This window comes from Sardina pilchardus, chromosome 24 (genome assembly GCF_963854185.1).
Source record: "Sardina pilchardus chromosome 24, fSarPil1.1, whole genome shotgun sequence".
NCBI lineage: Eukaryota > Metazoa > Chordata > Actinopteri > Clupeiformes > Clupeidae > Sardina > Sardina pilchardus.
In genome coordinates, this window is record NC_085017.1 from 11,787,727 (window position 1) to 11,804,345 (window position 16,619).

Consider the following 16,619-nt stretch of genomic DNA (forward strand, 5'->3'; position numbering starts at 1 on the left):
ATAAATCACATATATGATAGCCTACATATTGCACATATATAAACTATATGTTTTATGGTAAAATATTATTGTCATGCCCGACTGACAGGAAACCCTTGCGACATCTGCTGTGAGAAAAGAGAATAGCAGCCTGGACAAACATGGCCGAACGCGAAACATAGTGTTGTCACATAAGTGAGCGCAAAATAGCTCTAAACTAGCTTGTACCGGTGTGCTTTTGATCATGTAAAAATTCTGGGTGACAAAACACGCGTATTTAGAAAAAGTCGTGAACGTAGGGTCCTGGAATTTAATCGAGTGAAAAGATTAATTACATTGCATGTTAAATGCAATGTACTGTTATCACTGTTCTTCTTATTATTATTATCGGGATAATTATTCTTCTTCCGACCAATAATAACACTAAAACCACTGAACCGTTTGACGTCATTCAAACACTCCTACAGAGGTCTTGTAACGGAGATTAGTCCAATATATTTTTCACATTTGTGAACTTTATACTTGTAGAGATATTTACGATAAAATATTTCAAAATTCCCATAGAGTTAACGTTGAGACGCGTTGGCGGCAAAGATTAATTGTTACGTCAGTGCTCAGCTGTCAGTAATCAAGGATCTGAAGGCTAGCCTATGCCTAATATCACAGCTGCGCTAAACCTGAATGTTATCGGCTTGTCCTAGGCTAACCGGTTAGCTCTACGTGGGGTCATCCCTATGTTCCCCGGGTCCTATGTTCCCCAGGTCCTATGTTCCCCGCTCGGGGAACATAGGACCCTTTTTCAGAAAAAGGGTCCTATGTTCCCCATTTTCCCCCAAAAGGGTCCTATGTTCCCCGGTTGCAATACATACAGGGGATCATAGGACCCTTTCTCTGAAAAAGGGTCCTATGTTCCCCAGGTCTCCCGGGGAACATAGGACCCTTTTTTTGAAAAAGGGTTCTATGTTCCCCGCTGTGAGAAACTGAACTTTACCAGTCTCACCCACTGCATCCCTCTTTGATTGTAAAATGTTTTGTGGGTGGTAGGTGAAAGACTCTCCTGTGAGGCAGAGTAAGTGAGTATTAGATAGATAGATAGATAGATAGATACTTTATTGATCCCCAAGGGGAAATTAAATTCAATTAGGCTAATACTTTAACTGTGCATTGTTTGTGCTATTTTTGTTGGTAAAATTATCATGACCGCCCTACAGCGCAGGTTTAGTCAGATTTTTTATTTTTTTTTTTCCATGCGCAATTGTCAGTCAAGGATTCCCGGGACCGGGGTGCACGAAACTTGTTGGACCAACTTTTTTTGTATGTTGGTCTTAAAGGACCATATCAACCCATCCCATAACCACTCATTTCATGTATAGAGCCACCTAGTTAAAAATGAAAAAGCAAAATTGAGGCATTGTAATTGCAGGTATCTTTGGATGTATGCCAAGTTTTGTGTAATTGAGGGACCATACAATAAATTAATATGTGTACATTTAGCGACTGTACACTATGCACACGCACGCATAAACACATAAAGATACATGCACACACATGCAGGCACACACACACACACACACACACACACACACACACACACACACACACACACACACACATACATGTACATGTATACAGTGGGGAGAATAAGTATTTGACCCCATGCTAAAGTTGACTAAAAAGAGGTACAGTATATGAAATACCCTTTTCAAAATGTATCTTAATGCCTTAATTAAACAAATGAGTACAAATCCAACCTTTAAGGACATACATTTTCTTTGTGAATGAAGAATGTATCATAAATAGATAAATAAATGTTTTCCTTAAAACACAGGGGCATAAGTATTTGACTCCTATGTTAAATTCCCATAGAAGCAGGAAGATTTTACATATGTTTTAATTTTTAAAGGCCAGTTATTTCATGGATCAAGTTTCCCTTTGCCTTTGGAATCAAAATAGCCCCACATCACCACATAACTCATTGAGCTTAATGCAAATCAAACAGGCTAATAGGCCTAGGCTAACTGAAAAAAAAAACACCATGCCAATCTCTAGGTATGGTGAAGGGTATGTGGTGATGTGGGGCTATTTTGATTCCAAAGGCAAAGTAAAACTTATCAGGATGCATAGTATCCTGGAAATAACTGGCCTTTAAAAATAAAAACATATCAAAAATCTTTCTGCTTCTATGGGAATTTAACATAGGAGTCACTATGCCCCCTGTGTTTCAAGGAAAACATTTATTTATTTACGATATATTCTTCATTCTACCCTCCTTACGGGGGTCCAGTTAAGTTGGCGACGGATCAAAACGAAAAACAATGGTTCCATGCTATGCTTGTGGGTCTACATGCGCACCAAGTTTCATGCACCCCGGTCTTTCAGTGGCCCGGGACTTCTTGACGGAAAATTGCGCATGTGAAAACCCCCCCCAAATCTGACTAAACCTGACCTACCCACCGCTTCGCTGTGTGGCGGTCATAATAATAGACTGGGGAACATAGGACCTTTTTTTCAAAAAAAGGGTCCTATGTTCCCCCCTTTGTATGGGACCGGGGAACATAGGACCTTTTTTAAAAAAAAGGGTCCTATGTTCCCCCGGTCTCCTGGGGAACATAGGACCCTTTTTTTGAAAAAGGGTTCTATGTTCCCCAGTCCCATACTAAGAGGGGAACATAGGACCCTTTTTGGGAACAGTGGGGAACATAGGACCCTTTTTTTTAAAAAGGGTCCTATGTTCCCCGGTCCCATACAAAGTGGGGAACATAGGACCCGGGGAACATAGGACCCGGGGAACATAGGTACGCTCCCCTCTACGTTATAGCCTAGGCTACTGTATTTAGCTAACGACAATCAGTAGGCTACGCCAGTTGCACGTTTAAGCATTCTTCTGTCGTTTCTACAGAAGGCTACAAGCTCATTTCTAATAGCTTACATCTGTGAAAACATTAGGCTACAACACTAGAAGCAATCTGACGCTGAAATAGCCTACAGTCCACCACTGCCGTGAAACCTGAACGTCTAGGTGGCATTGCAACCATTGGAAACATAAACTATCTGTCACACACTGGGCCTACCCGATGGACCGCGCAAGTCCACACTGCCCCAGCTTGCGGTTCGGAATAACCTGTTGGGGTAGACTGTCGCGCCTCCATTACAGTGTAGCCTAAATCCAACACATTATGTCAATATTTAAATCCACAAAGCTTGCAGCCAGTTAACGTTGATTGTAATTTGTAGCACAGAATGCAGTCTTGCCAATTCTCCAGCGATACCAACAGCAGTCTCACGGGCGTCTGTCAAGCTTTTACATGATCACAGCCACGTAGGCTATCTCTATAACGAACATAGCTAAACGTAAGGACAACGAATTCTTACCTTATGGTCAAGTTATCCACAGTAGGTCCACTTATTTCCGTCATGCATTCTTCTGGATATGAGCTAGTGTAAAGCTTGCCATATTCTTCTATCTATCACACAGGTCTGACTAAATTAAAAGTTCCAGAAACACTTTGTAGGCTTAGGCTTTACCCTTACAAACCGTAATCAGTATTTTCTGGCATCCATCTAAAACAATAATGTTTTAGCTCAAAATAACGTTTAATTCTCGTCGCAAATCAAAATTCCAGCTCTAGCGGTTTTGTACACGCAGCCTAGCCTACAATTTAACACTCTCACTAACGTTAACGTTGTTGATATTTCCTTAATCTCCCAGTAAAGTGACCAGTCTAACAATTTGGCTCAGTAGCCTAATCTTGATGAGATTGATTCAATCTTTACTATTTCTTACGACAAATTAGTGTGTTTGGTGGAACACTTTGGTGCATATTTAACTTGAACATTGAAACTGCACATAGGTGAACTTCAGTAGGCTACTAAACAAAGTGTCAGCGCTTGCAACTCTTGTTTGAACTTGGCAACTTAATTTCAGTCCTTTAGTGTCATCTATTGTCTTTTTAACTAGGCCTAATACGATGCTTACACAGCAACCTGTTTGCATTTACATGCAATGGTAATTCCTTCCATGGAATTACATTTTCTAGTTTTTTTTTGTAATCACTGCGGTCAAATGACCGCAGCCCGGCCGTTCTACAGTAAGCGTTACTTGAGAATGGCCATTTCCCTCACGCATTGCCTGATTCACGCTCTGCGTGAAATGTATTACAGCTGCATTACAACTTACCGCCACGAGGTGGCAGTACAGTCCGCTGTAGCATTGCTGCGGTGTGATTGATACTGTAGCCCATCTTCTCATTCAATAGGCGGCCAGGAAGCAACCTCAGTGGCCCAGGCCATATAGTATATTTCGGAGCTTTCGGAAATGCCAACAGAAATCCCTAGTAGCCTAGTCACCTACAGACTGCAACAATACAACTCTTTTATTGTTTTGTTTTTTCGGGTGTTTGTAAATTCAGTCTGGCACTCTGAAAATGTTCGCAAGGCTCTGCACTTCGAAAAAGACGAGCATGAACTAACAAACTATTTGTCATAGGCCTAGTTCAAAATTGCCATTAACACAAGCAGCAGATTGAAATAACACTTTATGTTTCATTGGAGAGTTTGACAACGGTGATGATGATATGCAAACAAATTGTATTGAGTTAGACTGCTTCCCTACAATAGCTCCGTAATCTGACGTAGGCTCATTTCCTCATGAATGTGATTCTGTAATTTCTCTTTGGATAGCTATCTATCTATCCAATGGCGTCAGTGTAGTTTTCAGGGGACAAAACGCTATTTTACAGCTTGGTTTGATAAGTGCTGGGGACATACATTTTATATGATCTTAACGATGTTGAGGACTGTTGCGTTTCTGACTCTGCTGCGCTGTTGTCGCCAGAACCAGTTTTAAATGCACAGGCCTACTAGGCTTAGGTTACTTTATCAGCTTCGTACTTAAATGGCTCATTCCGAGGAGAATGAAGGCTAGTTCGATGGTTTCTATCATGTCCTCAGGACTCGGCTCGCCCAAAAAAAACGAAACCAGAGCCAGAGTGATGCTGAAATCGATGTAGTCATTCTAACTCCACGAAAATTACCACCGCTGGTTAGTTTGCTTTGGTTTGTGGAGTAATCCATATGAATTTGTGAAAATGTATAGGCTTTAGACCTACTTTCTCGGGGGGCAGAGACTTTTTTAAAGGTGGTCTAAGCCCTCTATGAAATACAGTAGCCAAAGCATAAATCTTTTAATCGTAGTTCCGTAGGCTATTCGAAATTGCGCTCTGATCAGCGGAGGACGGGAGTAGTGTTAATTTTGTCACCTATTTTTAATTTAGTCGTAGTCTTAGTCATGTGAGGAAATGTTCGTTTTTAGTCTTAGTCATATTTAGTCATTTAAATATCATTTTTGTCAGTCTAGTTTTAATCGACTAAAAGTCTCATAATTTTAGTCTCGTTTTAGTCGAAAGAAAACTCAAGGTATCTTAGTCATGTTTTAGTCAAAACATTTGAGTCTTTTTTGTATAACAAATTACTTTTGAATAGGCTACTACAGGGCTCTAAATTAACTTTTTTCATCACCAGCCAACTTGGCTAGTAGATCTTTTTTCTTACTAGCCAATCAGAAATTCAACTAGCCATTCTAACCAAAATTAGACATGCCCATAACATTACCACTCACATAGGCCTACCCCGAACCTCCCAACCACCACCACATTCTTTTTTTTCCACGTTCTCCACAACCCATTAAATATTGACCTATTAACATAGAATTATTTAAATGATAATAATGAGAAAGTTATTTTGTTGTAGAAAATACATTTGTTAAGAAATACGGTTAATATGCTGTTTAATTCATTTATAAATGGTGCACTGTCACTTTAAGACTCTTACTGGCTCCACTCAGTGCCTGCTGCCTGCACTCTGACAGTTTACCCAGACTCTGAGTTTACCTTTCAGTAGTGTAGCCTAGGCCTAACTACTGTTGTCTTTGCGTTTTTCTTTTACGTTTCTTATAATGTGTACTGTAAGGAACAGTAGTGTGCATGTGCTGGATATGTAAGGAACAGTAGTGTGCATATGCTGGGTGTGTACTGTAAGGAACAGTAGTGTGCTGGATATGTAAGGAACAGTAGTGTGCTGGATATGTAAGGAACAGTAGTGTGCTGGGTATGTAAGGAACAGTAGTGTGCTGGGTATGTAAGGAACAGTAGTGTGCATGTGCTGGATATGTAAGGAACAGTAGTGTGCTGGGTATGTAAGGAACAATAGTGTGCTGGATATGTAAGGAACAGTAGTGTGCTGGATATGTAAGGAACAGTAGTGTGCTGGGTATGTAAGGAACAGTAGTGTGCATGTGCTGGATATGTAAGGAACAGTAGTGTGCTGGGTATGTAAGGAACAATAGTGTGCTGGATATGTAAGGAACAGTAGTGTGCATGTGCTGGGTATGTAAGGAACAGTAGTGTGCATGTGCTGGATGTGTACTGTAAGGAACAGTAGTGTGCATGTGCTGGGTGTGTACTGTAAGGAACAGTAGTGTGCATATGCTGGGTGTGTACTGTAAGGAACAGTAGTGTGCATGTGCTGGGTATGTACTGTAAGGAACAGTAGTGTGCATATGCTGGGTGTGTACTGTAAGAAACAGTAGTGTGCATGTGCTGGGTATGTACTGTAAGGAACAGTAGTGTGCTGGATATGTAAGGAACAGTAGTGTGCATGTGCTGGGTGTGTACTGTAAGGAACAGTAGTGTGCATATGCTGGGTGTGTACTGTAAGGAACAGTAGTGTGCATGTGCTGGGTGTGTACTGTAAGGAACAGTAGTGTGCATGTGCTGGATGTGTACTGTAAGGAACAGTAGTGTGCATGTGCTGGGTATGTAAGGAACAGTAGTGTGCATGTGCTGGATATGTAAGGAACAATAGTGTGCTGGGTATGTAAGGAACACTAGTGTGCTGGGTATGTAAGGAACTGTAGTGTGCATGTGCTGGGTATGTAAGGAACAGTAGTGTGCATATGCTGGATATGTAAGAACAATAGTGTGCTGGGTATGTAAGGAACTGTAGTGTGCATGTGCTGGGTATGTAAGGAACAGTAGTGTGCATGTGAAAAGCTGAGAAAGTCCATCTTCAGAAAGTAAAAATCATGTATTGGTTCTACCTGGGCACCTAACACAGGTGATCTCACTAATTAGCTCCTCAACCTATAGCTGAGAGAGCCAATTAGAATCAGCTGTTTCAAATGAGTGATTGGCGCAGATATGAGGTAGGACTTTTACGCTCTGAAGCTGGACTTTGCCACCTCTAGTGCTGGGTATGTTAGTTACCGTCTGTGTGTGTCTCTGAAGAGGCTGCATGCTTTAAGAAGGGGCTCTTTGCCCGTCCAAGAAAGTGGGGCCTTCTATAATGTCAAACATCGTGTTGGTAAATGATACGGTCTAGACCTCTGATGCAGCTTGTTCTTCCATTTGGGCTTGAAAACAAGACTGCGTTCATCATCGTTGACAGAAAATGCCCCTCAAATATTTGCATTCCTTTGGAAGAATTTTTAACGATGGATGAAAATGGTAAAGTCTAGTTGTGCAGCTATGACCCTTGAAGCATGCAGCCCCTGAATAGAGACACTTTGGGCCCTTCTCATTTGTCTTTGATCTATCCTCCCTTCCTTCCTCGGTCCTCGTTCCCACTGATCTAGATAAAGAATGATGGGGCAGCCACAATGGGATAGTCTATCCAGTGTTAGTTATAGATCAGTGGGAACGAGCCCCAGTGAGCCTTGGAATGAGGAAGTGTTTTGATTAATTTCCTGTCTTTCCCATGATCCTTTGCAGCGGTGTATGACATCATCGACAACGCTTTTGCAAAGAGTCGCTGACTTCTCATCGTGCTGGATGGAACACGGATGGACACACACACGCAGGCACACACACACACACCTGAACACACAGAAACAATCCCACTTACAGACGCTCAAACAAAAATACACACACAGGCACACACGCATACACCTGTACACACGGAGACAATCCCACTTACAGACGCTCAAACAAAAATACACATGCAGACACACACACACACAGACGCAAACACATACGCCTGCTCACATGGAAACAATCCCAGCTAAAGATGCTCAATCAAAAACACACACGCAGTCACACAGATAGGTAGAGGGACACAAACACACACCAGGAGATAATGGCACTTGCATTTACACAAACTCACACAAATGCACACACGCAGTCAGACACACACACACACCCAGCCTCCCTCATGCAGTGGGACCCAGAGAAGGTGTGTGTTGATCTACACCCAGAGCAGGCGTGTTTTGAGCGCACGTTGGGTCAGTATGAGCAGAGAATGTCTAATAAGGGGAGAAGGACCACTCGCTGAATACATCCGCATGGTACTGCAACTAGAGGGCGATCGCGAGCAAGTGGAGAATGAATGGAGGTGGTGAATTTAGGAGTTTCTCCTAAAATCCACTTTTCTCTGGATATAATTTTTTGTGTAGAAATCGGAATATTGCATGTGAAATGGGGGTCAAGGAAAATACACACGGTTGAGTATTAGATTTTTCAAGTCCCTTAATTGCTCTAAAAAGCCTTTCAAACGTGTCAATGACGTCATTCATTAGCAGGGTGCTAGTGTGTTATGGGCAACAACGACCAAGCCTGTGAAAAACCAAAGGGCCATAAGTAATTGTTCATTCAACTTTCGACCTATAACCCATATGAGCTTGCAGAAACTAAACTCCAATCTTCGATTTTTTAATGACAATCAGGTGAAAAAGACCAATTTAGCCGTCTAGCCCCATAGAGCCCCATATACCCCCATTGTTTGATCACTTGCTCGTTATCGCCCCTAGTGGAAGTGCAACAGGAACTGCAGGTACAATGCAGGTACAATGGAGTTAATAGCGAGTGGACCGGCTCTCCCTAAAGGGGCTCTGGTATGAGGCTCTAGCCGTTAACTGACTGAACGCCGCCTCATCCGCGGCTAGGTTTAACCGGCCATTCCCCGGCTAGGTCAGTGAGGACAAGAGGCGCGATATTCCAAAGCCGCCTCGGTGTAGGCGTAAACATGTAAGAACTGGGTGTGAAGTTGAACAGTGACGTAGCCTACAACAACATAGGCGTCGAAGTCTCGTGACACTACTGTCATTCTCAAAACAGCGGTGCAGCTCTCTGTCAAGTTCTCTGCTCCTCCGTTTGATATTTCTAGATCTTCTGACTAAGTTTACTCTACTTATCCAAACTGACGACATCACCACTGTCACTAGATATAACGCAAACATTGATTTTCACTCGGTGCTATTCACTGACCGTAAAAAAGTGTCATTAGTAGCCTATGCAGTATGCACCTGTTCTATACTGGTATGCACTGTTGTTTGTGGCTAGCTAGACTTGCTATCTCTATGTGACACAATATTGTAGCGCGGCTCGGATATGCTTGTGTTACGTTCATGCAAGGGGGAAATGTAGCCTACGGCAAGATGGTTATAAGCAGCCTGTTGTCATAAGATAGTTGACGGTTACGCATTATAGGTGTACTAGACTAGTCAGCTGATGTGTTGTGGGATAAGGGGTTTATGTTACGGGATGCCACCCATGTTGTGGGATATAGCCACGGGGATCTTAAACAGGCCACTTCCATGTAATGTCATTCCTCATATTCATCTGGTAATAAACATTTCCTAACAGAGTAATTCTTGCCTCGTCACAATATCAACTCTCCACTCATTCCGCTTGGACTATGCATTATACCTTTCACTGCCTCACGTCTGCCAGGTTCCAAACTGTCTTCCTAACAGCAGTTACAATCCGTATTTTTGTGATAACAACAAAACAGCTCTGCAAAATTTAAACCAACGATGCTAATCGCGATTAGCGATTAGCCATTTAAAATGCAGAGCCTACCCTCATAAGGAGACCTCTCCAATTCAGAAAAATGCATTAAACTAAAATTGGACAACGTTGTTATGTTTCTTAAACCTTAGGGTGGGTATGATATAGGCCTAGCCTACATGCTTTAACGAAATACGTTGTCAATGGTTATTTGAGCAAGCTAGCCAAGGTCTAGCTAATTTATCCTGGCTGTAGATAAAGCAGGATAGGCTATGTTTTCCCAATATGTTAGCAATTAATAAATAAATGCTGAGATGTTTGGCGATTTAATTGACATTTGAAAGAACAGTGTGCTAGATGGACCACAAGGACCAGTGTTAATATGTGAACAGTATGATGATGATCTGACAGCTGTGCTCAGCATACAGTCAGTCAGCTGTTTGCTGATTTTAAGTCTTTCAGCAGTGTGTGCACAACTCTCGTTGTTGACAACTCCGCCCATGTCTCAGCTAGCCGCCGCATACCCGGCTCGCGTGCTCACTGCAGTCGCCCCGGGAATATGTGTACCCTCAGGGGAGGACAATTGGCAGCGTAAATCACCTCGGCGATTAGCCGGCTATCAGTGAGTACAATCGGGACTAGCCGGCTAAAAGCCTGTGCATCGCCGGCTATCTGTGCAGTCAGTAAACGGCTTCTGGTGAACTCGGGGCTCAAGGTGGTCATCGTCCAGACGGGGGAGGGGGAGGGGGGGTCCAGCCTGCCCCCCCCCACTGCAGCTCCTCACACGCTCCAGACGCCCGCTCCGCTGGCACACACACACTCACACACACACACGCACACACTCGCTAGCTCAGCAACGCTTCTGGAAGGAACTGCGATACCGCATGCCAGCACCGCGAAGGACACTTTCTGAAAACACACACATACACACACCCAGCTGTTGTCTGACACACACTCACACACACACCACTGTTGTCTGACACACACTCACACACACACGCCACTGTTGTCTGACACACACACACTCACACACACCATTAACAGAAGAGTAATTGATGACAAGTTGACAGATCTACATATGGCTCTCGCATCTCCCTCCATTTGTAATGCTAAATTGCACATTCCTATTTGAAGAATACATGGTAGCAGGTAAAAATGACCAGGGGCTGGTTTCCCGAAGCCTTCTTAACGCTACGTAGTTCGTCTATCTTAAGCTCTACCTTAAGTACCTCACGCATTTCCGGAAAGCTTCTTTGCTACGAATGTCTTCTGTAAGTCGTTCGTTGGTAAGAGTGGTCTGGAGCACTCTTAAATCTCTCTTAGCTGCACCTTAGCAATGTTTCGACTCGCGACGCTAGTCGCCGCCACTGTACCCTACAGCAATCTTTTTTTTTTTTTAATGTATGTTTTTGTCATGTCTTCTGAATAAAAGTGGATGATGATGACGAGGATGATGATGATGAAGTTTATTCCATTGAATTATTTAGTATTTCAAATGAGTTAGATGCAAGGAGTCTTCAGGCGCTTTTTAAACATCCCAACACTATAGCTAGAACAAAGAGCACGGTTGGTAAATCATTCCTGTGTGCGTCTGTGTGTGTTCACATAACAAGGTGGGGCACACACACACAGACACACACACACACACACACACAGAGAGACCTCACTCCCACTAAGACCTCACTCAGTGTACTTTATTGAACCTGCAGGACATCCACACCCACCCACACACACATACACACACACACACACACACACACACACACACACATAAAGTGCTCATGGGATAGCTGCTGGAACTCTGCACGTAGCACAGAGCCAGTGGGTGTGTGCGTGTGTGTGTGTGTGTGTGAAGGGGGTGGGGAGGATGTGCAGCCAGGCATCATCCCTAAAAAGAGCTTCATTCCACAGCCTTGACTCACCATGGTCATGAATCCTCACACACACACACACACAGAGACACACTCACAAAACACATGCACACTAATTTATTCATGCACACGCGTGTGCACACACACATGCACACGCACAGTTATGTCCGTGTGTGTTTTACCGTCTCTGTTTGCTCTGGTCTGCCGTCTCAGAGTGTCCTGTGGGCAACTCACTCATTACCTGCAGTATGATGGGGCTCCGTTCTGTACAAGGGCTCACACTGGGTGAAAAGGCTCTGAATCAGGGGATATGCCGTCCGGATATTTTTTATGACATGCAGCATATCAGGAACAATTTTGATCATATCTTGAGTTTTTAAGAATCAGTGGAAATATGACTTATTTCGACTCCTGATTTGCTAATCAGAAATCAGGGGTGCGATACTCAAAGCACAAGTCACGCACACCATTTCTGGATTAATAGGTCTATCATCCTTAGACAGGCTATTATGTTAGATATCCAATTTTATGAGTTTGGTAGACATTTTAATGTAACAGTTTAAAATATGCCAACAGTAGGCTATGTCTAATTTCCACGATTTCTTAAAATATAACGGATGCTTATCAGCATGCGCACGCACTTCCCCACCCAACTGACTTTTAAAATCCAACCACTGCACTGCTGCCGAGTCCGACTTCAGTTCAACCGTCATTTTTCTGTCATGTATCTGAAGCTGTACAAACTCTGCCGTCTTCATATCCAAGGTAAGAACTACAGTACTTTTGTATGCTAATTGAAAACTGGAATTAATTAGAAAAATACAGGTTTTTTTTTTTATTTATAATGTAGCACTAATGTTAACCGTCAACTGTCATGTTAGAATTAGCTAACGTTATGAATTAGCTAGCGAGCTAACATCGCTAACGTTAGCTGTTACAAATTAATGTTAGCTGCTAACTTTTCCAATAACCACCATTATGGAATGGTAGTAATATCATAAGTCTGTCTGAGATGTCGTTATGAATGTAAAGTTAGTTTGAATGAAATGGTCTAGGGCTAGGCTATCAGTCTTGAATGTTAGCTAACCTAGCTAGCTGCTAGAAGCTATACCTTACATCAGGCATCACCAAATGGCGGACCGCGGTCCGGGTCCGGACCCAGTGACGGTGCTGTCCGGACCCGTTGAAATTGTCGGCCTAATATTATCAGAGCATCGTCCGTAGCCAAGCCAATCAACTCGATTGTTTACCTTTCAGCAACAGAGAATAGGCCTAGCGGGAGAGAGAGGAGATGAGAGAAAATGGCTTGCTCAAAAATGATGGTGAAAACCGAACTTTTAAAGATGAATGGACGGACGGACCAATACGTTCGTGTTGCTGTAAATATGCGCTGTGAAACTGTGGCGACGTTAGCGTGCGTCACTGAGATCAAACACGGGTCGTTAGAGGAAAGGTAGCCTACACGCAGAAGTCCGCAGTGAGGGCAAGTAAAACTTGAATAGCACTCCGAGAGCTAACAAACAGACAAACAAACGCAAACCCCGATGAAAACATTACTTTCCTCGGCGGAGGTAGGATAATAGGCCTAATTATCAAATTGAAAGCACACTATGACAGGTCTACTCGTGTGATCACGCATACATGTACAGGCAAATTAGTGTTCGTTAAAGATTGCGTGGATTTTGATGCAACACAAGAGAGCATTTAGCGATGGGACAGCAGCTGTGAATGAGTGCTTAATGCGGCTGCAGAAACTTTACAGATCCCATTGTCAGCTTCAACAACAAGATTCAAGAACATCTGAACTATTAGCAGAGGATACTAGAACGCAGTATGCAAAGGTCTTTTTTTCTTTTCTTAAAGATCCACTTTTATTTTATTCAAAAGATTCGGAATGTTTTACATTAGGCCTAGGCTGCTTGAAATAGGCCCTAAGTTCAGGCTGCTCAAAGTTATTTTGCACTTTATATTTATTCCATTCAGAATAAATTCAGTGTCTGTTGTCTGTCTTTCTTGAAATGTAGGCCTAGTAGCCTAAAGACAACTAGCCTACAGTATTGTTTTGCATTCAAGTACCATTCAAGTTAAGACTTTTTGGTATGTTACAAGCATATTACTTTGAAAACACTTGAAATGTAACAATAAATTAAATAGGCCTAGAAATGTACATGCGTTATTGATTTTATTAACTTCAGGGTAGCCTACACTATTTTCAGTGACAATTTAAGATTCGGACCTTTGCCGGGAGGACATTTTAGTAACTGGACCTCTTTGAATTTTAATTGAATACCCCTGCCTTACATTTAAAGTGGCTGCTGCTGACGTGAACTTTAACGTTACAGAGACAGGCGGCTGACCCACGTCAATACCGAAGTAAATGCCAGGGATCTTTAGTTTGTGAAAGGTAACGTAGTGTTAAGCCATCCTTACACCAGAAGACTTTGACAAGATTTGGGTAAGATTGTTGACAGCTTGTCTTGTAGTCTTTTCACTGAAGCTTGAATTTTGATGTATGAGTAGCATTAGGCAACATGTTCTTCATTTCATAGCCCCTATTTGCTTATACCTGACCTTGTGCAAAAGTATGTGTTTATTTAAGATGCATGTGAGGGCAGTAGTGTTTCATTTGCATTTGTTGAAATGCTCTTAAAAAAACTAATTGTTTTTTCCATGTTGTAAGTCGCTTTGGTTAAAAAGCGTCAGCCAAATGAAATGTAATGTAATGTAATGTAATGTAATTTTCAGGTTATTAATCCTAGTCTCCCTCTGTTCCCTGTTTGCAGGCGGTGAGTTGTGACGACTGCTGTCCTGAGACCATTGAGTGCAGTCTGGAATATTCCAAATGTGTGCCAGTTCCATAAGAAAAAAGTTCCAAACAAGAGTACACTCACCAGGTACAAACAGACACACACACGCACACACGTAGTATCACATGTAGAATTATAATATGTGTGCATGTATTTGTGTCTGTTACTGTGGTTAGTTTATCCCCTTTTTTCATGTGTCTGTTTGTTGTTATGACTGTGTAGTGGGCTCAATAGTCCAGGACAAAGTCGGTCTGTCCTTCTACTACTACATGCTACTTGACTTTGTCTGGAAGCCATGGATGCTGCCCTCAACATGCTGTAAGTGTCTTTGTGTTTTGAATGAGGGCTATGGGGTATGTTACTGTCCATACTAATTTGTTTGACACGTGCAGTGTAATGCATGAATATGCGGCTATTTATAATAGTCTTGAATTTTGAAATTTAGCTATGTTTACCATTATGTTGGTGGTAAGGTAAACAGTGTTGTGAATATATGCCAAACTGATCATAATCACTATTTCAAATGTATTGTACAGAATGTATAATTTTGTTAAATCATATCTTCTATTGACAGAAACCCTCACAAATAAACTGATATCAAGAATTAACATTGATGGTGATGATGGAAAGGCCTTCATAAGGTAATTATATATATATATATATGTTTGTACACCTGATTGACTTACCTTTTGTTTTAATGCTTTGATATTAATCAACAATAACATAATTTATGGCAATTGCTGTTTTTTTATTTATTTATTTTAGGTGCCCTCCAACAACCCCAGCCTGGAGCCAGAGGCTGGTACTGCACATCAGATGGGGTATGATCTGTGCTAGGCATCAGAAAGGTGGTCTACGCAAGAAGGCAAGAGCTTCTGCAGACAGTGTTGCAATTAGGTATGCACACAGATATACTACTGTTCGGAAGTGTAGGGTCACTTCGAAATGTCCCCTTGATCAAAATAAATGCACTGGACATTTCTAAGTGTACCCCAACTTTATTCCTAACTATTGCACCTGACTTCTAGGCTCTTGTGGGTTTGCTTTTATTTGTCACACAAACTGAGTAGTTTACATTAATTATATTCATGTACAATATATGCTTTGTTTCTTTTTTTGCAGACACCTGACCTTTACTGCCAAAGGGATCCCCATCAGAGCACCTCTGCCTTCCCTGCAGGACAACTATACCAGAAGAGTACGGACAAGGACTCAACATGTTTTAAAGGACATTTCACGCCCAGACCATGGACTGTTGAAACCACTGAGGTCAAGCAGAAGTCTTGTTCTCACTCGAGACAGGTCATTGACAGGCGGCGAGTGTCACTACCCAAATACCCCCACTGCAGACGAGAAAGCCATATTGATTTGAGTATTTCTTGATAAATACAATAAAGACCATGTAACAAATGTTATTGCCTGTCATATATGAATTTAAATGTTTAGATTAAGTCACTGGGATTTAGTAGGTGTAATAATGCAGGTGCAGGTGCAAAGTAAATAATGTAATTAAGTTTATGTAAAATTAATATAATAATGTAATAATAATTTATACAATCAATGAAATATTGAAATGTTGAATGGCTGTGGGTGTAACAATAAGCTCAGTGTTGGTGATGTAGGCCTATCCCACATTTAAAACTATTTCATATAGGGCATAACTCATTTAAATAATTAAAACTATTAAATATATAACTAATAAAGGCATGCACATAAATGCCTGTGAAATTAGCTCTGCCTGGCAGTATCTGGGCAGTATATGCGTGGTGTCATGTTTGACATATCAGGGGATATATGGCAACAAATACCAGAGATATCTTGGGTCATATAAGTAGCTAATACTTGAAACATGGATCATATCTGGTGAGTATATGAAGTCAGGATATCTGGCATATCGTCGCAGTGCCATTCAGGAGTTTTGATATGCTCCGGATATGCGAAATGGGACAAAAATATCAGGAGCATATCAACCAATATATTCCCTGATATTCCACATATCAGGAAATATATCACAATGAATATCCCCTGATTCAGACCCTTTTCACCCAGTGTCACACACGCACGCACACACACACACACACACACACACAAACAGATAGCACAGGGCATACATGCACAGAGTACACACACACACACACACATACAGAGGGGGAGAGAGGGATAAGCAGGAGGACGCAGCAGTA

The 16,619-nt window shown here is 41.9% G+C and overlaps 1 long non-coding RNA gene across 1 annotated transcript; it reads left to right on the forward strand.

Annotated features, from left to right (window-relative positions):
- Positions 1 to 13,931: 13,931 nt before the first annotated feature.
- LOC134072890 (uncharacterized) lies at positions 13,932 to 15,795 on the forward strand. Its single transcript, XR_009937217.1, has 6 exons — positions 13,932 to 14,033; positions 14,413 to 14,523; positions 14,659 to 14,754; positions 15,011 to 15,077; positions 15,202 to 15,333; positions 15,559 to 15,795. It is a non-coding gene; the product is annotated as an uncharacterized LOC134072890 (long non-coding RNA).
- Positions 15,796 to 16,619: the final 824 nt, after the last annotated feature.